At 36.2% G+C, this 21,181-nt stretch overlaps 1 pseudogene across 1 annotated transcript in view; it reads left to right on the top strand.

Moving 5' to 3' along the window:
* The window catches only part of LOC144457806 (C4b-binding protein alpha chain-like), a 41,142-nt pseudogene extending 20,714 nt beyond the window's left edge, over positions 1-20,428 (top strand). Inside the window, exons 5-6 of the transcript XR_013487318.1 lie at positions 4,639-4,833; positions 20,280-20,428. The product of XR_013487318.1 is annotated as a C4b-binding protein alpha chain-like (transcript). The remainder of the gene's footprint in view (positions 1-4,638; positions 4,834-20,279) is intronic.
* The last annotated feature ends 753 nt before the right edge of the window (positions 20,429-21,181 follow it).

Raw genomic sequence — 21,181 nt, 5'->3', positions numbered from 1 at the left:
TACTGTGGCTCCATGATATTTAAATTGTTTCTTTCTGGCTGCTTGAAATATTTCCCCTTTGACCTGGGAGCTCTGAAATTTGGCTATGGTATTCCTGGATGTTTCATTTTGGGATCTCTTTCAGGAGGTGATTGGTAGATTTTTAAATTTATGTTTTACCCTCTAGATCTAAGATATCATAATAACTTCTTGAAATATGATGTCTAGGCTCTTTTTTTTGATCAAGGCTTTCCAGGTATTTCAATAATTCTTTAAATTATCTCTTCTTGATCTATTTTCCAAGTCAATTGTTTTCCACATGAGATATTTCAAATTTTCTTCTTTTTTTCATTCTTTTGACTTTGTTTTATTGTTTCTTTATGTCTCCTGGAGTACTAGCTTCCAGTTGGCCATTTCTAATTTTTAAAAAATTATTTTCTTCAGTAAGCTTTTGTACCTCTTTTTCCATTTGGCCAATTCTGCTTTTTAAGGAGTTCTTTGTGGTTTTGCTTATAGCTATTTTTTGCATTATTGTCTTCTTCTGAGTTTTTATTTTGGTTTTCCCTGCTACTATAGTAGCTTTTTGTGGTCAGGTTCTCTCTCTCTCTCTCTCTCTCTCTCTCTCTCTCTCTCTCTCTCTCTCTCTCTCTCTCTTTAATGTTTGCCCATCTTTCCAGCCTATTTTTTGACTTTGAACTTTATGTTAAAGTTGGACTCTGCTCATTTTAGGGTGAAGAAGTATTGTCCTAAGCTTCAGGCTTTTCATGCTGATATTTTCAAAGTTGGTTCTGGGGTCTGCAAGTTTTGTGGTGCTTCCAAGGTGGTGTGATCTGAGAAGAGTTTTGGTCACTGCTCTCATGGTCTGTACTCGGTTTTGTGCCCAAGAAGGGACTCTGCTCCCCTGTAGACACAAGCACTAACACTCTTTTTTGCCCTGAACTGTGACCAGGGCATCTGGGACCAACCACATGCATTCCTCTCTACCCTGGAAATGCAACCCAGTATAGGCAATAGTGTTGCCAATCAGTGCCAGAGCTGAACCCAGCAACAGCAGCAGGTCCCCTCTTTATGAATGGTTGTCTGACCAGCTAATGTTCTCTGAGCAGAGAGCTCCTGAAGCTTCTGTGGCAATTGCCACTGCCACATATGTGGCAGCTGTGGACAGACTTCCATCCTGATGTCACAGACCACTCCTACAGAGCTCCTAAGTTTATTAGGCAGGGGAAATGTTTCAGGATTACCCTGTGTTCACTCTGTGACTTCAACATTTCATTTGAAGTGTTACTTTAAAGTTGTTTAGAGGGGAATATTGAGAGAGTTCAGCTGTGTTTCTGACTCTGATCTGCCGTCTTAGCTTCACCCCTCATCAGTTCTGATCTTTTATGAATTATTTCCTTCAGTAGTTTTGTGCCTCTTTTGCCAACATCTTAATTCTCTTTTTATGGTTTCCTTGCACAGTTATCTTTTCTTGTCTCAATTTTTCTTCTAGCACTTTTATTTGATTTAAATTTTTTTTTCTTTTTAAAAAAATCTTTTTTAAACCTTCTAGGAATTCTTGTTGAGCTTGTGTCCAGTCTGCATTTCTTCCTCTTAGACTTTGCTTGTAGACATTTTCAAGTTTTCTTCTTCTAAGTTTCCTCTTGAGTTTGCCTGTCACCCTAACAGGTTGGTGTGCTTGAGTTATTGGCTCCCCTTTGGTTTTGGTCCTGTCCTGGTTTATTCTACTGCAAACTTATGTATAAGGTTAAAGATGAAAACTGAATCCCTCCTTTGCTCTTGGGCTTCAAGTCACATAGCTATGGCTCAGGAACTTCCTTACTCCTTACATAGGTAGAACCCTTGCTCCCTTGTGACCATGACTGCTCTTCTCTTCCCAGGAACTGTGATCTGGAACAAGGTAATTAGCAATAGAGCCATGCATGGGATCCATTTCTGCTCACAGTGATAGTACAGGAATCCCCTGCATTGTCTTTCTGCCTGAATCTTCAGTCCCTTTACCATCCTTGGGAGCTATACTGCTCCCCATTCCTGCTGCTGCCACAGTCCTGTGATTTTTCTTCCTCCTATCATGCTACTGCTACTGTACTGTGTACCTGATCAACTCCTACTGTGAGTCTGTACTCCTTTCTATCTATCTTCCTAAGCTTCCCTGGGCTGGAAAAAGTGACTCATTGTGACTTTTTCTTGGCTTTCCCAATCAGAAATTGGTTTGGCATGTTTTCTAGGTCTTCATGGAGAAAGATCTGAAGGGGAAAAGACAAAATTTCTCCCTCTCACTGCACCATCTTGACTGTATCCCCATATGTTGGCAAATCAAATTATTTTTTCATATCTTTTTTTTTGCAAGAATACTTTAATTTATTTCCATATTAAACATAAATTCTTTTTTCATTTCTGATTAGACTCAGGTTTGTAAGGTATGTTATCTTGGGGTTACATCTTGGCCTCTTTCCTTTTCAAATTATAGTCTTCTGATTGCTTTTGAGGTTTCTAGTAGTTGCAGAATACACTTGCAGAAATTTGAACTTTCTCTCCTTTTTTATATTTGGAAGCTGTTCTCCTGACTGCTTGAATAACATGTTCTTTCTCATTGGAATTGTTCAATTTAAGCACTGTATGTCTTAGAATTTGAAGCACAGATTTTTCTATTATTTTCAGAATGCAATCTTATTGACTGATGCTTTGTTTTCTGTACCGAATACTTTTAGGCATTTTTATTGTTTCTTGCATTAGGGCATTGAGTTTTGTTTTTGGTTTGTTTTGAGCTTGTCGTATTCTGGGAGACTTCTGATTTCTGTTCTCTCTGCAAATCCTGTCTTCAAAATCAGTGGGTTTTGTTTATGTAGTATCTTTTAGTATTAGTTCCTCTTGCTTATCTTCTTCTATACTGTCCACTTCAGTATATTTGCATTTCTAATCCATTGTTCTTTCTTTTGCTTCTTTGCAGAGACTGCAATGGCTTCAAGTTTTTCTATTCTCCTAATTATTTCTGTACAGGACAAAATTTCTAATATTTTCTCTTCTAACTTGTTAAGATTTTCATTTGTGTTTTGAACCATTCTGGGACATCCCAGTGTGGTTCTATGATTCCATCAAGCATTAGTTCAACTTTATTTGAACAGTAATATTTATTTAGTGATGCTTATAATTTTTCAATGTTTTATTATGTGTCTTTTTTATTTTAATGTCTTTTTGGTTAGTTTAGGTTTTTTATTGAATTACCTTCATCTTGAAATCTTTGGTGGTTTTAGCTTTTTTTCCCTCTTATATTCCCCTGTCACTTGGTGTCTACTTCCCCTTTGATAGTAGGTATACCCTTGGAGCTAGATTAAAATGCTATTTCAAACTCCTTCACATTGAATTATTTACTTTTTTCACTGCCCCAAGTAGTTTCTAAAGGGATAGGATTGGCACCACCTGGATTTCTGTCCCCTTTCCTTCAGGTCTGGTACAGCCATGCCCTGTCCCAATTCACTCTGTTCTTTGTTTCTCTAGCCAGCAGTGTCTGCCAGATTTGGCCAAGTCAGGGAGGGCAGGATAAGAGTTCTGGGTAGAACTTCTGTAAGTCAAGGGCTATTCCAGGTAAAGAGAAGCCTAATTCACCCAGTTTTCTTCCTTACCTCTCCTCCCACACACCCTGCCATCTTGACTGGTCAATGTCTAATATTTATTGCAGCAGAATGAAGGAGAGTAGAGGAGAGTGTATGAAAGGAAATCCCTAAGTGGATTCCAAAAAACAAGACAGTGAGTCTATGCCCGCTCTGCCAGAGAATAGAGGTTAGGGTGCAGGGAGTACTGAGTGTATGTAAGGATTAACATTGTCTATGATTATTTTTTTAAGACTTGTTACCTTGGTCAGTTTCCTGCAGTATGGCATTCAGGTTATTTGATTTCTAGGATGACTGTTGTACATTAGTTTTCTTAGTGTATCTTATCTTCAAGGCCTTGTAATAGAATTCATGTGTTCTTCTATATTTGCCACTTTTGTTTTTGCTTCTCTTCTACCAAATTTTCTTCTGTTTCTGTATTTTTCAGTTTTATATCTGTCATTCTCTTTTTCAAATCCTCTGTGTCTTTGGAGATACTCTATATCATGTGTTCTGACTTTTGTACCTATCATTGGTCTTTAATTCAATATTGGAAACTGTAGTTTCTGACTCCATTTCTATCTTAACGTCTTTTCAAAGTTTATTCTCTTTTTAATCATTCTGGAGCTTTTCGTTTGTTTTTACCTTCTATTGCCTCAAAATCTCTGGGGACTCTAAAATTCTCTTCTTCATTATGGTTCATTTTCCACATCACATAATTTTGTTATTATAATATACATAGTATAATATGTTATGGTGTCTCTTTGAATTTTCCCCTATTTTTGCTTCTGTCTTTATGAGATTCTCTGTTGATTTATATGCTTATAGCCTAAGAGAGTTTCTCAGATCTTTGAGGGGTTAAGTAGCTTGCTCAGTATGCATGTATATATCAGGGAAGAGAACCGAATTTGGTTCCTCCTGAATCTGAGGAGGCCTTTCTACTGTCATAATGCCTTGTGGGTGGAGTGAGGGGAAAAGGGAAGGAGGGAAGAGAGGAATCTTGAAGAAGGTGAAACCTTATTTAAACCACTATTGAGCTCACTTTGCACTTGTGTGTGTGTTTGTTTTTCAGTCATTCGCTGTCCTCCACCTCCAACTATCAAGAATGGGAGACACACAGGAGGTGATCAAGATAATTTTGATTATGGACAATCAGTGACTTATACATGTGAGGAACCATATTTAATTATTGGAGAGAAATCCATCAATTGTACTACTGAAAACTTGACAGATGGAGTATGGAGTGCCTCTCCCCCTCAATGCAAAGGTGACTTATTTTTATGAATTTAATTCATTGATTCATATACACATGAAAAGAAAATTAGAACAATAATGACTTTAGACATTCCTGGAAAATGAAAGAAGATGCCAATTAGTGTTTTGAAAGTTAATAGTACTGCTCTTATATTTCTTAAGAAGATTAACTATAAACATTTGAAAACTCTCTGTAGATGGGTGTGTTTATTTCTATAGTTCTCTTTGTGAATCCCTTTTCCTTAAATATAGTTATATAAACGATGTGTTGTCACTCAGTTTCATTTATACACCCACCTTTGACCAGCTGAGTTTATATCAGTTCATGCCATCTACTTATTGTTGACCTGAAAGTTGGTTAAAAAGGCTACAGGCTAAGTAATTAGTAATTTCACAGTGTTTATTCCCTTAACTTAATGACATGTACATAGAGCCAGAGCTTTAACTCTGACTGAATCAAGCAATTTTCAGAGGACATTTAAACCCTGACTCAGGATGTCTGTGTTACTCAATAAAATAGAGCCTCCATATATTTATTAACATATAGCATGGGAAAGGAAGTTTCTTACCTGAATAGGTTATAAATACTTAGGAGAATGTCAAATTGTTAATTGAAATTATAGATCCAGGATATCTCTGTTTCCCTACATATCATATGCCCATAGGATACCAAGATAAGAAAAGTCTCAGTATTCAAGAGAGTGTCTGGTCCCCGGTATACTGTCCTTAGTATTAACAGACAAAAAGAATGCTGATCAGTTTCATCTGGTCCTTTAGTTGCTGACATAGGAAGGGACATTTTTAGTTCACTCAGGAAGAAAAGATTAATTCAGGTTTTTGGCACTTATTGGGGCTCAACTGATCTTAAGTGATTATCAATACATAGACTCAACCGTTCATTCAGCCAGTATTTAATAAGAGTTCATTATAAGTCAGGCTCTGCCAGGTATTAGGGAGACAAAGACAAAAATAAAATAGTCCCTACTCTCAAGAAGCTTACCTTCTAACAGAGTAGATAAAATGTACAAATAAGAAATTTAGGAAGCAGATATAAGGTCAACTTAGAAGGGAAGGTAATAGCAGCCCTCTCTCTCTCTCTTTACAAAATTATCTCTATGTATATCTATATCTATATCTATATATACACAAAATTATCTATATATTACATATACATGTATGTATATATATCACACATCTCTGTATTTTAAGTCCGCAAAGCAATAAAGGGAAATCTTTCTCCTATCTTCCACAGAAAACATTTGGTTACTGTCCTCAAAGTCTGGAAATTAAGGAAGAATGATGTCTGGGTAGGATGCATGTACTTAAACATATCAATGTAAAAACCACCCCAGTTTGTTAATTTTAATGTCATGATGTTTACAAATTACATTTTAAGTTGGTTTATTTAATATGAAATATAAATCTAAATTTAATATGAAGTATAAATCTTTCAATGATAATAATTACTAGCAATTTATATACTAATTTAAGATTAGCAAATGCTTTATAAATACTTTCCAATGTTATCTTCACAACAGCCCTGAGAGATAAGTGCTCTTAGTATTTGCATTTTTTACAATTTAGGAAATTGAGGCAGATATTAATTTATTTATTTACTTACCAGCAAGTAAGCCCCTGAGGCTTGATTTGAACCAAGTCTTCCTGAATCAAGATCCAGAATTCTATCCACTATACCACCGAGCTATCTATATAATTTTATTTTTTTTAAACACTAGACCATTTTGTTCACCAATGATTTATTAAATGACATGAACTATTTTAAACTCATATCTACCAAAAATGGGGAAATTAAAATTTTATATATATCTTTATATATCTATATATCTATATCTATATGTATATTTTTGGCCTATTATACTAGTATGCACTTGGGATTGAAATGAGAAGCACAACTCTGGAGTAAATACATCTTTTAAAAATTGTTTATTATAAACAAGCCATATCAACCAAAAATAAGAAAACAAATAAAGTAAGGAATCAGATCCTACATGTACAGAAACATCAGCAGAGACTGGAACAGGAAGATTAAAGGAAATCTACAGAGTCTGAGCAGCAGGAGAAAAAAAAAGGAATAGGAAGGAAGGATTAAGTGACTGTTAATTCAATTCTGCATGACAGCCCCATTTCAAAAATAACAGTGGGTAAAGTTCTAGTTGTATTAGTTCTTGGTAATCAAAGGAGACTAATCAAATTAGTGTCATCTCAAGAGAACCTAAGGGAAAAGCACTATAAATCAATTTTCATCACAAAAAGAGCTGCTATAAATATTTTTATACAAATAGGTCCTTTTCATTTTTCTTCCATCGCTTTGAGATACAGCCCTAGAAGTGGTATTGCTGGGTCAAAGGGTATACACAGTTTTATAGCCCTTTGGGCATAGTTCCAAATTGCTCTCCAAAATGGTTGGATCAGTTCATGACTCCACCAACAATGCCTTAGTGTTCTAATTTTCCCACATCTTCTCCAACATTTCTTATTTTCCTGTTTTGTTATGTTAGCCATTCTCAGAGGTGTTATGTGGTATTTCAGAGTTGTTTTGATTTGCATTTCTCTAATCAATATTGATTTAGAGCATTATTTTCACACGACTATATATATATAGCTTTAATTTCTTTATCTAAAAACTGACTATTTATACCCTTTAACCATTTATCAATTGGGGAATGACTTATATTCTTATAAATTTGACTCAGTTCTCTGTATATTTTAGAAATGAGGCCTTTATCAGAAACATTGGCTTTCTGATTTCCTTCTTATCTTGCTTGCCCTGGCTTTGTTTGTGCAAAAACTTTTTAACTTAATATAATCAAAATTATCCATTTTGCACATCATATGTTCTCTATCTCTTGTTTGGTCATAAATTCTTCCCTTCTCCATTGATCTGGCAGGTAAACTATTCTTTTCTCTCCTAATTTGCTTATCTCCCTTTATGTCTAAAATTTAAATCATGTATCCATTTTGACTTTATCTTGACATTCAGTGTGAGATGTTGGTCTATGCCTACCACACCATTTCCCAGTTTCCCCACTTTTTTGTCAAATACTGAGATCTTATCCTAAAAGGTCGAATCTTTGGGTTTTTCAAACATTAAGTTACTATAGTAATTTACTACTCTGTCTTGTGTACCTACCCTATTGTATTTATCCACCATTCTATTTTTAGCCAATAACAAATAGTTTTGATGGTTGCTGCTTTATAATATAGTTTGAGATCTGGTATGGCTAGGCTACCTTACTTTGCATTTTTTTTATTAATTACTTTGATATTCTTGACCTTTGTTCTTCCAGATGAACTTCGTTATTATTTTTTCTAGCTCTATAAAATAATTTTTGGTAGTTTCATTAGTATGCCACTAAATAAGTAAGTAAATTTAGGTAGAATTGTCATTCTTATTATATTAACTCTGCCTACCCATGAGCAACTGATATTTTCCCAGTTGTTTAGGTCTGAATTTATTTGTGTCAAAAGATTTTTGCAATTGTGCTCATATAGTTTACGTGATTTTATCTTAGCATATAGACTCCGAATTATTTTATGTTGGTTATAGTTATTTTAAATAAAATTTTTCTTTCTATCTCTTGCTGCTAGGATTTGTAGGTAATATATAGAAATGATGATTTCTATGGGTTTATTTCATATCCTGCAACTTGGCTAAAGTTGTTAATTATTTCAAATAATTTTAAGTTGATTCTCTAGGATTCTCTAACTACACCATCATATCATCTGCAGAGAGTGATAGTTTTGCTTCCTCCTTGCCTATTCTAATTGCTCCGATTTCTTTTCTCCTCTTATTGCTGAAGCTAACATTTCTAGTACAATACTGAATAATAGTGGATATAATGGGCATCCTAGTTTCACCTCTGATCTTATTAGGAAAGCTTCTAGATTATCCCCATTGTATATAATGCCTGCTGATGGTTTTAACTGGATACTATTTACTATTGTAAGGAAAATTACATTTACTCCTATGTCCTCTAGTGTTTTTCATAGGAATGGGTATTGTTTTTTGTCAAAAAGCTTTTTTGCATCTGAGTGTTGTATTTCAGTGTCAAATTTTCTATTCAGTCCTGGTCTTTTGATCAAGAATGTTTCAAAATTCTCTATTTCATTAAACATCCATTTTGCCGTAAAGGATCATATTAAGTTTTATTGGGTAGGTTATTCTTGGTTGTAACTTAGCTCCTTTGCCTTCCAGAATGTCATATTCCAAGGCCTGTGATCCTTTAATGTGGAAGCCACTAAATCTTCTATGATCTTTACTGTCGCTCCATGATATTAAATTGTTTCTTTCTGGCTGCTTGAACTATTTCTTCTTTGACCTGGGAGCTCTGAAATTTGGATATGATATTCCTGGATATTTCATTTTAGGATCTCTTTCAGGTGGTAATTGCTGGACTTTTCAATTCATATATTACCCTTTAGATCTAAGATGTCATTATAATTTCTTGAAATATGATGTCTGGGCTCTTTTTTTAGATCATGGCTTTCAGATATTTCAGTAATTCTTTAAATTATCTCTTCTTGATCTATTTTCCAAGTCAGTTATTTCATATGTGAGATATTCCAAATTTTCTTCTTTTTTTCATTCTGTTGACTTTATCATATTGTTTCTTTATGTCTCCTGGAGTATTAGTTTCCAGTTGTCCATTGCTAATTTTTAAGAAATTATTTTCTTCAGTAAGCTTTTGTACCTCTTTTTTCCATTTGGCCAATTCTGCTTTTTAAGAAGTTCTCTTCAGTGAATTTTTGTGCCTCTTTTACCATTAAATCAAGTCTATTTTTTAAGGTGTTAGGTCTTCTGTATTTTTCCTGTCTCTTTTACCAAGCTACTAATTCTCTTTTCATAATTTTCTTACATCACTCTCCTTACTTCTTCCAGTTTTTCATCTACCACTTTTATCTGTCTCTTTAACTCTTTCAGGAATTCTTCTTGAATTTATGTCCAATTAGCATTTTTTTTTCTTTGCGGTTTTCCTTGAAGCTATTTTTTACATTATTGTCTTCTCCTGAGTTCATATTTTGGTCTTCCCTGCCACTATAGCAGGTTGTTGTACTCAGGTTATTTTTTCTTTTTCTTTTTCTTTTTTTTTACTATTTGCCCATCTTTCCAACCTATTTCTTGACCTTGAACTTTGTGTTAAAGTTGGACACTGCTCATTTGAGAGTGAAGAAGTATTGTCCTAAGCTTCAGGCTTTCCATGCTGCATTTTCAGAGTCAATACTGGGGTTTGCAAGTTTTTTGGTGCTTCCAAGGTTCTATGATCTGGGAAGAGTTTTGGTCACTGCACTCATGGTCTGTACTCTCTTTTGTACCCAAGAAGAGACTCTGCTCCCCTGTAGACACAAGCACTAACACTCTTCTTTGCCCTGAACTGTGACTAGAGTATCTGGGACCAACCACATGCATTCCTCTCCACCCTGGAAATGCAACCCAGTATAGGCAATACTGTTGCCAATGAGTGCCAGACCTGTACCCAGTAACAGCAACAGGTTTCCTAGAATCTCTTTCTGATTGGTTGTCTGACCCCCTTATGTTCTCTGAGCTGAGAGCTCCTGAAGGTTCTATGGCAGTTCCTGCTGCCACGTATGTGGCAGCTGTGGACAGACTTCCGTCCTGATGTCACAGACCACTTCTACAGACCTCCAAAGTTTATTAGGCGGGGGAAATGTCTCAGGATTACCCTGTGTTGACTCTGCCACTTCAAAATTTGATTTGAAGTATTACTTAAAAGTTGTTTAGAGGGGAATATTAAGAGCGTTCAGCTGTGTTTCTGACTCTAATCTGCCATTTTGGCTTTGTCCCTCATCAGTTCTGATCATTTATGAATTATTTCCCTCAGTAGTTTTGTGCCTCTTTTGCCAAGATCTTAATTCTCTTTTTACGGTTTCCTTGCACAGTTATCTTTTCTTTTCCCAATTTTTCTTCTAGTACTCTTATTTGATTTAAAATTTTATTTTTCCTCTTTTAAAAAATCTCTTTTAACCCATCTAGAAATTCTTGTTGAGCTTGTGTCCAGTCTGCATTTTTTTCCTCTTAGAATTTCTGGTAGATGTTTTCAAGTTTTCTTCTAAATCTGTGTCTTGAGCTTCCCTGTCACCATAGCAGCTTTTTTGTAGCCAGGTTCTTTTTGTTCATCTGTTTGCTCATTTTTTCCATCCTCCTTCTTGACTTTGGACTTTACAGTGTTGAGCTGGGCTCACTCCTGGAGTGTGGCCTGACCTTCTGTCTTTTTATATCCTTCTGTTTTCACAGCTAAGTCTGGGGAATTGTAAGTTTTAGGTGCTTCTAAAATGGTGTGATCTGGTAGAGGTCTGCCTTCCTGGTCTGCAAATTCCTGACCCAATTTGAGTGTGTTGGCTTATGTGTAGTTGAGTTTTCATAGACTGCTGCTGGACACTGAGTCGCATTTAGCATTCTGGAAGGTTTTGCAGGTTCAGTGTGATTGAATTGTTGGCTACCCCTCAGTTTTGGTCCTGTCCTGGTTTATTCTACCGCAAACTTATGTATAAGGTTAAAGATGAAAATCGAATCCCTCTTTTGCTTTTGGGCGTCGAATCACAGAGCTATGGCTCAGGAACTTGTTCCTTGCTTTTTACTTAGGGAGAAGCCCTTCTCCCTCGTGACAATGACTGCTCTTCTCTTCATAGGAACTGTGATCTAGAACAGGGTAATTAGCAACAGAGCTGCACATGGCATCTGTTCTTAGAACCAGTGATAGTACAGGAATCCCTTTCATTGTCTTTCTGCCTGAATCCTCAGTCCCTTTACAATTCTTGGAAGCTATACTGCTCCTCATTCCTGCTGCTGCCACAGTCCTGTGATGTTTCTTCCTCCTACCATGCTACTGCTACTGCACTGTGCACCTGACCAACTCCTACTGTAGGTCTGCCATCTTTTCTTTATATCTTCCTAATCTTCCCTGGGCTGGAAAAACTGACTCATTGTGACTTTTTCTTGTCTTTCCCAGTCAGAAACTGGCTTGGCATGTTTTCTAGGTCATCATGGAGAAAGATGTGAAGGGGAAAAGACAAAATTTCTACTTCTTATTGCACTATCTTGATTCTACCCCCAAGGGCTGCCAAATCAAATTATTTTTTCATCTTTTTTTTTGCAAGAATACTTTAAATTATTTCCTTATTAAACATAAATCTTTTTTACATTTCTGATTAGGCTCAGGTTTGTAAGGTATGTTATTTTGGGGTTACATCTTGACCTCCTTTGCTTTTCAAATTATATTCTTCTGATTGCTTTTGAGGTTTCTAGTAGTTACAGAATACTCTTGCAGAAATTTGAACTTTCTCTCTTTTTTACATTTGGAAGCTATTCCCCTGACTACTTGAATAACATGTTGTTTCTCATTGGAATCATTCAATTTAAGCACAGTATGTCTTAGAATTTGAAGCATAGATTTTTCTATTATTTTCAGAACGCAATCTTATTGAGTGATACTTTGTTTTCTGTACACAATAGTTCTAGACAGTTTTATTATTTCTTGCATTACGGTATTGAATTTTGGTTTTGCTTTTTTTTTGTTTTGTTTCTAGTTTGTCATATTCTAGGAGACTTCTGATTTCTGTTCTCTCTGCAAATCCTGTCTTCAAAATCAGTGGGTTTTGTTTATGTAGTATCTTTTAGTATTAGTTTCTCTTGCTTATCTTCTTCTAGACTGTCCACTTCAGTATATTTGCATTTCTAATCCATTGTTCTTTCTTTTGCTTCTTTGGAGAGACTGCAATAGCTTCAAGTTTTTCTATTCTGCTAATTATTTCTGTACAGGACAAAATTTCTAATATTTTCTCTTCTAACTTCTTAAGATTTTCATTTGTTTTTTTGAACCATTCTAGGACATCCCAGTGTGGTTTTATGATTCCATCAAGCATTAGCTCAACTTTATTTGAACAGTAATATTTATTTAGTGATGCTTATAATTTTTCAATGTTTTATTATGTATCTTTCTTATTTTAATGTCTTCTTGGTTAGTTTAGGTTTTTAATTGAATTATCTTCATCTTGTAATCTTTGGTGGATTTAGCTTGTGTTCCCTCTTATATTCCCCTGTCATTTTGTGACTACTTGTCCTTTGATAGTAGGTATTCCCTTGGAGCTAGACTAGAATGCTATTTCAAACTCCTTCACATTGAATTATTTACTTTTTTCACTGCCCCAAGTAGTTTCTAAAGGGATAGGACTGGCCCTACCTGGATTTCTGTCCCCTTTCCTTAAGGTCTGGTACAGTGATGCCCTGTCCCAATTCACTCTGTTCTTTGTTTCTCTAGCCAGCAGTGTCTGCCAGGTTTGGCCAAGTCAGGGAGGGCAGGATAAGTGTTCTGGGTAGAATTTGTGTAAGTCAAGGGCTATTCCAGGTAAACAGAAGCCTGATTGATCCAATTTTCTTCCTTACCTCTCCTCCCATGCACCTGCCATCTTGACTGATTAATGTCTGATATTTATTGCAACAGAATGAAGGAGAGTAGAGTAGAGCATCTGAAGCAAGAAAGGAGATCCATGAGTGGATTCCGAAGCACAAGATAGTGGGTCTATTTATGCCCACTCTGTGAGAGAATAGAGGCTAGGGTGCAAGGAGTACTGAGTGTATGTAAGGATTAACATTGTCTATGATTATTTTTCTAAGACTTGTTACCTTGTTCAGCTTCCTGCAGTATGGCATCGAAGTGATTTGATTTCTAGGGTGACTGTTGTCCATTAGTTGTCTCAGTGTATCTAATCTTCAAGGCCTTGTAATAGAATTCAGGTGTTCTTCTAAAGTTACCACTTTTGTTTTTGCTTCTCTTCTACCAAATTTTCTTCTGTTTCTGTATTTTTTAGTTTCATATCTGTCATTCTGTCTTTCAAATCCTCTGTCTTTGGAGATACTCTACATCATGTGTTCTGACTTTTGTACCTATCATTTGTCTTTAATTCAATATTGGAAACTCTAGTTTCTGACCCCATTTTTTATCTGAACAACTTTTCAAAGTTTTTTCTCTTTTGAATCATTCTGGAGTTTTTTGTTTATTTTTGCCTTCTATTGCCTCATAATCTGTGGGGACTCTAAAATTCTTTCTTCATTGTGGTTCATTTTCCACCATAAGATAATTTTGTTATTATAACATCCATAATATAATATGTTATGGTGTCTCTTTGAATTTTTCCCTATTTTTCCTTCTATCTTTATGAGATTCTCTATTGATTTGAATGCTTATAACCTAAAAGAGTTTCTCAGACCTTTGAGAGGTTAAGTAACTTGCTCAGGATGCATGTATATATCAGGGAAGAGAACCAAATCTAGTTCCTCCTTAATCTGAGGAGGCCTTTCTGCTATGTCATAATGCCTTGTGGGTGGAGTGAGCGGAAAAGGGAAGGAGGGAAGAGAGGAATCTTGAAGAAGGTGAAACCTTATTCAAACCACTATTGAGCTCACTTTGCCCTTGTGTGTATGTTTGTTTTTCAGTAATTCGCTGTCCTCCACTTCCAACTATCGAGAATGGGAGACACACAGGAGGTGATCAAAAAATTTTTTATTATGGACAAACAGTGACTTATACATGTACAGAACCATATAAACTTGTTGGAGTGAAATCTATCCATTGTACTTCTGAAAACATGGAAGATGGACTATGGAGTGCCTCTCCCCCTCAATGCAAAGGTGACTCGTTTTTATGAATTTGATTCATTGATTCATATACACATGAAAAGAAAATTAGTAAAATAATGACTTCAGGCATTCTTGGAAAATGAAAGAAGATGCCAATTATTGTTTTGAAAGTTAATAGTACTGCTGTTATGTTTCTTAAGAAGATTAACTATAAACATTCAAAAACTTGCTGTAAATAGTTTTCCATATTTGTATAGTTCTTTGTGAATCCCTTTTCTTTAAATATAGCTGTATAAATGGTGTGTCATCACTCAGCTTCATTTATAGCCCCACCTTTGACCAGCTGAGTTTATATCAGTACATATCATCTACTTACTGTTGACCTGAAAGTTGGTTAAAGAGGCAACAAGCTAAGTGATAAGTAATTTCATAGTGTTTATTCCCTTAAGTTAGAAACATGTACGTGGAGCCAGAGCTTTAACTGACTGAATCAAGCGATTTTCAGATGCATTTAAACCCTGACTCAGGATGTCTATGTTACTCAAAGAAATATAGCCTCCATATATTTTTTAATTTATAGCATGGGAAAGGAATTTTCTTAGCTGAAGAGGTTGTAAATACAATAAAATGGGAGAATGTCAAAGTGTCAATTGAAATTCTAGATCCAGGATAACTGTGTTTCCCCTACATAACATATGTCTGTAGGATACCAAGATAAGAAAAGTCCTAGTATTCAAGAGAGGTCCCAGGTATGCTGATCAGTTTCATCTGGTCCTGTTGTTACTACCATAGGAAGGGGCATTTTTAGTTCACTCAGAGAGAAAACATTGATTCAGGTTTTGGCCCTTATTGGGGCTCAGTTAATCTTAAATGATTATCAATGCATAGACTCAACCATGCATTCAGTCAGCATTTAGTAAGAGTTCATTATAAGTCAAGCTTTGCCAGGTATTAGGGAGAGAAAGACAAAATGAAATAGTCCCTACTCTCAAGAAGCTTACCTTCTAACAGAGTAGATATAATGTACAAATAAGATATTTAGGAAGCAGATATAAGGTCACTTAGAAGGGAAGGTACTGGCAGTGCTCTCTCTCTCTTTACTAAATTATCTGTTTATTACATATACATGTATGTGTGTATATATATCACACATCTCTGTATTTTAAGTCCCCAAAGCAATAAAGGCAAATCTTTATCCTAACTATCTTCCTCAGAAAAGATTCTGTCACTGTTGTCAAACTTAAGAAATTAGGGAAAAATGATGTCTTGGTAGGATCCTTGTAGCTATGAAATATAAATCGAAATTTAATGTGAAATATAAACCTTTCAATGATAATAATTACTAGCAATTTTTATAGTGCTTTAAAATTTGCAAAGTGCTTTATAAATATTATCTAATTTTATCTTAACAACAACTTTGAGAGGTAACTGCTCTGATTATTCTCATTTTTTACAATTTTGGGAAAATGAGGCCGATATTAATTTATTTACTCAGGATCCCCTAGCAAGTAAGCACCTGAGGGTTGACTTGAACTCAATTCTTCCTGAATCCATGTCCAGAATTCTATCCACTATGCCAACTACCTACCTATATAATTTTATTATTTTTAAAAACTAGACCATTTTCTTCACCAATCATATATTAAATGAAATGAATTATATTAAATTCATATCTACCAAAAATGGGGAAATTAAAATTTTGTATATTTTTTTTGGCCTAGTATAATAGTATACACTTGGGATTCAAAAGAGAAGCACAACTCTGGAGTAAATACATCTTTTAAAAAATGTTTATTATACACCTAACCATATCAACCAAAATAAGAAAACAAATAAAGTAAGGAATCAGATCCTACATGCAGAGAAACATCAGCAGAGACTGGAACAGGAAGATTAAATGAAATCTATAGAGTCTGATCAGCAAGAGAGAAGAAGAGAGTAGGAAGGAAGGATTCAGTGACTATTAATTCAATTCTGCATGACAGCCCAATTTCAAACATAACAATGAGTAAAGTTCTAGTTGTATTGTTTCTTGCTAATCAAAGGGATTAATCAAATTAGTGTCATCTCAAGAGAACCTCAGAGAAAAGTACTATAAATCAAGTTTCATCACAAAAAGAGCTGCTATAAATATTTTTATACAAATAGGTCCTTTTCATTTTTCTTTGATCTCTTTGGGATACAGACCTAATAGTGGTATTGCTGGGTCAAAGGGTATGCACAGTTTTATAGCCCTTTGGGCATAGTTCCAAATTGTTCTCCAAAATGATTGGATCAGTTCATAGACTCCACCAATGATGCCTCAGTGTTCTGATTTTCTACTCCAACCATTTATTATTTTCCTGTTTTTTTTTTATCTTAGCGATTCTGATAGGTGTTATGTGGTACCTCAGAGTTGTTTTCATTTGCATTTCTCTAATCAATATTGGTTTACGTATTTTTTTCACATCACTATATATATATATATATATATAGCTTTGATTTCTTTATCTGAAAACTGACTGTTTATATCCTTTAACCAGTTATCAATTGGGGAATGACTTGTATTCTTATAAATTTGACTCAGTTCTCTGTATATTTTAGAAATGAGGCCTTTATTTTTTTTTGCTCTTTGTTATGAATTTATTTATTTTTAGTTTTCAATATTCATTTCCACAAGTTTTTGAGTTCCAAATTTCTCACCCCCCCCCACCCCAAGATGGCATGCATTCTGAATACCCTTTCCCCTGGTCTGCCTTCTCTTCTATCTCTCCCCCCTCCCTTCTCTTATCCCCTTCCCCTTCTATTTTCCTGTAGAGCAGGATAGACTTCTGAACCCCATTTCCTGTATTTCTTATTTCCCAGTTGCATGTGAAAACATTTTTTTTAAAACATGTGTTTTTAAAACTTTGAATTCCAAATTTTCTCCCTTCCTCCCTCCCCACCCACCTCATTGAAAAGACAAGCAACTCAATATAGGTTGTACATGTGCAGTTATGCAAAACACTTCCTTAGTAGACATGTTGTAAAAAACTAACTCTATTTCCCTTAATCCTGCCCTCCCATTTATTCTATTCTTTCTTTTGATCCTGTCCCTCCTCAGAAGTATTTGCTTCTGATTACCCTCTTTCCCAATCTGCCCTCCTCTCTATCATCCCCCTGCTCTCTTGTCCCCTTCTCCCCTATTTTCCTGCAGGGTAAGACAGATTTCCATACCCAATTGAATGTGTATGTTATTCTCTCCTTAAGCCAAATCCTATGAGAATAAGATTCCCTCATTCCCTCTCACCTTCCCCTGTTTCCCCTCCACTGTGAGAGACTTTCTTTTCTGTTTTTTTTTGTGAGATAATTTACCCCCTTCTACCTCTCCCTTTCTTCTCTGAGTATCATCCTCTCTCATCCCTTAATTTTATTCTCCAGATATGACCCCTTAATCTTCAACTCACCCTGTGCCCTCTATCTATCTACATATACATACATAGAATTTTTTCCTTCAACTACCCTAATACTGACAAAGTTCTCATGAGTTACAAATATCATCTTTCTATGCAGGAATGTAAACAGTTCAATCTTAATAAGTCTCTTATGATTTCTCTTTCCTGTTTACCTCTTCATGTTCCACTGGAGTCCTGTATTTGAAAGTCAAATTTTCTGTTTAGCTCTGGTCTTTTCATCAGGAATGCTTGAAAGTCCTCTATTTCACTGAATGACCATTTTTTCCCCTGAAGGATTATACTCAGTTTTGCTGGGTAGGTGATTCTTGGTTGTAATCCTATCTCCTTTGCCCTCCAGAATATTATATTCCATGCCCTGCGGTCCTTTAATGTAGAAGCTGCTAAATCTTGTGTTATCCTGATTGTGTTTCCACAGTACTTGAATTGTTTCCTCCTGGCAGCTTGTAATATTTTCTCCTTGACCTGGGAACTCTGGAATTTGGCTACAATATTCCTAGGAGTTTTCCTTTGGGGATCTCTTTCAGGAGGAGATCTGTGGATTCTTTCAATTTCTATTTTGCCCTCTGGTTCTAAAATATCAGGGCAGTTTTCCTTGATAATTTCTTGAAAGATGATGTCTAGGCTCTTTTTTTGATCATGGCTTTCAGATAGTCCAATAATTTTTAAATTCCTCTCCTGGATCTATTTTCCAGGTCAGTTGTTTTTCCAATGAGATATTTCACATTGTTTTCTAATTTTTCATTCTTTTGGATTTGTTTTACAGTGTCTTGATTTCTCATAAAGTCACTGTCTTCCAATTGCTCTATTCTAATTTTTAAGGAAGTATTTTCTTCAGTAATCTTTTGGACTTCCTTTTCCATTTGGCCAATTTTTCTTTTTAGGGCATTTTTCTCCTCATTGGCTTTTTGGACCTCTTTTGCCATTTGGGTTAGGCTGTTTTTTAAGGTGCTATTTTCTTCAGTATTTTTTGGGTCCCTTTAGCAAGCTGTTGACTTGTTTTTCATGATTTTCTTGCATCACTCTCATTTCTCTTCCAGTTTTTCCTCTACTTCCCTTACTTGCTTCTCAAAATCCCTTTTGAGCTCTTCCAAGGCCTGGGACTGATTCATATTTTTCTTGAGGCTTTGGATGTAGGAGCTTTGATTTTGTTGTTTCTTCTGGTTGTATATTTTGATCTTCTTTGTCACCAAAGTAAGATAATATAGTCTGACTCTTTTTGCGCTGCTTGCTCATGATCCCAGCCAATTACTTGAGTTTTAAACTCTTTGTTAAGGTAAGAGTCTGCTTCCAATGTGGAGAGTGTACTGTCCAAGCTTCAGGGGTTTGTGTAGCTGTTTTCAGAGATACTTGTAGGACCTGTAAATTTTCAGTTCTTCCAAGTGTGTATGATAAGGGGTGAGGTGTTTACTCCTTTCCTGGCCTGTGACCACAAGTATTCCTTTCTGTCCTGTAACTGTGAGGAGGGGTTCCTCTCCACAGCCAGTACAAGCTCCACCACGCCAGCGCTCCTCCTCACCCCAGCACCTCAGCCCAGAACTGTGACCCAGATCCACACACGGGCAAAGCAAGAGATTCCTGCCTCAGCACTGGCAAACAGATCCCTGCAATCCCTCTCTGATCAGCCACTGGATTCCCCCTCAGTCTGTGGCGGAAGCTCAGGAAGCAGCTGCCCGCCCCCCCCCCCCCCGGCCAGGCTCTTGGGGAATGGAGCTGAACCGCCTTCCTCTCTGACCACCGACAGAAACAGAGTTTTCCCACTGACCTTCTAAGTTGTCTTAGGCATTTGTGGATTGAGGAGTCTGGAAACCTCCATAGCTGCCCGCGATTCAGTCCTCTGAGGCCTGCTCCAGGTTTGCTGCAGCCTGCGCGCCCACGCTGAAGCCTGTGCACCCACCTGCGCTCCCAGCCCAGCACGATACACCTTTCTGATCAATCTTCCAGGTTGTCTTGGGCTGGAAATTTGTTTCACTCTGTCTTTTTTGTGTTTCTCTCTTCTTTTTGTTTAGAGCCATTTTTTATGAGTATTTGGAGGGGTTTGGGGGAGAGCTCAAGCAAGTCACTGCTTTCACTCCAGGAAGTCTTTTTTTTAAACATTCTTCTAACTACTATCCCATAACACCTAGTATGTGTATATAAACTTTATTAATTTATTAATGATGAAACCACTAAACTTTTCTTAACTTTACAAATGAAGTTAGGTCTGAAAATATTTTTGGTGGTTCACTTTGTCCCAGTGCCAAAACCACACATTATATTATGATATAAAGAAAAAAGATACAAAATGAAAAGATGAATGTAGTGAATATTCTTTTAATAAACAAAAAAGGTAATTGTTTTCAAAGGATTCTTTTTAGTCTTTGTTTTCAATACTTCCTCACTTCAATGTAAAATGATTGATTTAATTTTGAGCTATCACTTGTGGAAAACCAGTACTCCAAAATGGACATTTGCTATCTGGAAAAGGGCCACCTTATAAGTATCAAGACACTGTGGCCTTGGAATGCGATGCTGGATTTTACATGGAAGGCGAGCAAAAGATTTCCTGTGATAATATTTGAAACGTGATTTGCACAGTTTCTGGTACATAGTAGGTACTTACTAAATGCTTGTCACTTTCTTTACTTGAGTGTCCGGAGTTTGCAGGTAGAACACTGGTGAGATTCAAAACTTACCCTAAAGATAAAGAAATGGACTATACTCTGAAATGTTAGAATGAAGGAAATGTCCACATAACTTTCTCCGTGGTTCCATCTCCACTCCATATCTGGGAAGATTTCTTCAATCTAATTGAATTTTATCTTTTCTATAACTTTAGAGCCAATGTACCCTGTGGCTACACACATTTCATCATACAGAATATAAAAGGAAAATTCTCTACTTCCCAAATCACAAACCCCTTTCCTGCTTTCCCTAAGAAGCAAAAGGAATAGAGCCTAGGACACTTTTTAGGGATCACAGGATCTATCAGCTAGTTCAAGAAAATATGGGAGGGTCTCACCAGGTGACACAGCTTTCAAAAGCTGCTGGTCCTGGGTCCCAGGGATCTGCCTAGGTACCAGGCAATACCAACTCCCAATGCCAATAAGGAGCTTGTATTTTTGCTCTCAGTTATCTCAGTCTATCTATCATAATAGGTGGAGGTTTGGGCAACCATTGCAGCAGCATCCACACCCTAAAACATCAGCCAATTCTCTCTTTGTGGCCAATAGGATTGGTGCTGTGCATAGCACTGCTGTTTTCTTTATCATTGGGGGAATCCCCAGACTAATGACCAGAAGTCTTTTGAAAGGGAGAAAAAAAAAGGAAAGTTG

The sequence above is a fragment of the Phascolarctos cinereus genome, unplaced genomic scaffold, assembly GCF_003287225.1.
Source record: "Phascolarctos cinereus isolate Bilbo 61053 unplaced genomic scaffold, phaCin_HiC Scaffold_5;HRSCAF=322, whole genome shotgun sequence".
Lineage (NCBI taxonomy): Eukaryota > Metazoa > Chordata > Mammalia > Diprotodontia > Phascolarctidae > Phascolarctos > Phascolarctos cinereus.
The sequence above is the reverse complement of the archived record's forward strand: the minus strand, read 5'-3'. Positions and strand labels throughout refer to the sequence as shown.